Source organism: Polypterus senegalus, unplaced genomic scaffold, assembly GCF_016835505.1.
Source record: "Polypterus senegalus isolate Bchr_013 unplaced genomic scaffold, ASM1683550v1 scaffold_2324, whole genome shotgun sequence".
Taxonomy (NCBI): domain Eukaryota; kingdom Metazoa; phylum Chordata; class Cladistia; order Polypteriformes; family Polypteridae; genus Polypterus; species Polypterus senegalus.
Window position 1 is genome coordinate 10,024 of NW_024384151.1, and position 1,307 is coordinate 11,330.

General features: G+C 36.4%; 1 non-coding gene across 1 annotated transcript; it reads left to right on the forward strand.

The window, feature by feature from the left end:
• The first annotated feature begins 1,089 nt into the window (after positions 1 to 1,089).
• Positions 1,090 to 1,161, forward strand: trnac-gca. Its single transcript has one exon. It is a non-coding gene; the product is annotated as a tRNA-Cys (tRNA).
• The last annotated feature ends 146 nt before the right edge of the window (positions 1,162 to 1,307 follow it).

The following is a 1,307-nucleotide window of genomic DNA, read 5'->3' on the forward strand; positions in this document are numbered from 1 at the left end:
TTATATACAGTATTGATGATTTTGAAATTTGCAATCCCTTAGAAACATCTGAGAAAAAAAAACTCTGTGGTGTATATTGGATCCTCAGTAATTTACCACCAGGCTTGAATTTAGCCCTTTCTTCAATTTATTTGGCTATTCTGTGTAAGAGCAGTGATTTAAAGAGCTATGGGTATGAAATATTGTTAGAACCTCTTTTACAAGATTTGGTTACCTTAGAAGAGCAAGGCCTTTTTATTACTCACTTTGATGAACTTGTAAAATGAACAGTCCAGCATATAATAGCAGACAATCTAGGTGCCCATGGTATTGCTGGCCTTACTAAAAACTTAACAGGGGAATATGTGCCGATTTTGTATTGGAAAGAAGTCTGATATTCAGTGTAAAGCTGTTCAGATAGGTGCTTTCGGCCTCTGAAAGAAGGAGACCTACAACACACACCTTAAATCTATAGACGAGAATGGAACAATCCTTTGTGCAGTGAAAAGGAAGTACGTATTAAAAGAACACCTTTCTCATTTTCACGTTAGTACAGGCTATCCTCCAGACATTGTACATATGTTTGAGGGTGTTGTTCCAGTTGAGTTGGCTCGCTGCTTAATTCAAGAAGAATTTGCTTAATTATGTCTAATTTCACAGAAGAGTTTTCCATAGTTACAACTTTTTTGCAGAGATTTATTTGTTGGTTTTTTGAATGCATTTGTGAGCATTTCACATCAATGTCAACTTCCAATACGAAATATTTCCAACCTAACCAGATTAGGAAATTTTAATTCACACAAAAAAGACCATTTTGTAACGTAGTTACGACAACATTTTTTGCAGAGATTTGTTGGTTTTTTGAATGCATTTGTGAGCATTTCACAGCAATGTCAACTTCCAATACGAAATATTTCCAACCTAACCAGATTAGGAAATCTTAATTCACATAAAAAAGAACGTTTTGTACCATCGTCTTTGGACAAATGATCTTTATTTCTTTGTGTAAATAAAATTGATTTTGCCTTAATGGAGGAAATCAGAGGCCCAACTACACCTTGCAATTTCAGTTCCTTTCCACCGCTGCGAGAAGCACCACTTGTGACATCTGGGGGTATAGCTCAGTGGCAGAGCATTTGACTGCAGATCAAGAGGTCCCCAGTTCAACTCTGGGTGCCCCCTTTGTTCTCCCATATTTGGCCAATCTCCTATAGTTGAAAGCTATGATTACCTCACAAATGCAGATTTTCCATAGTATGATTTTTGCAGAATTAGGGGACATTGAATTTGCTGTCAATTCCAATTTCTTGAATTTCACATAAGACGTT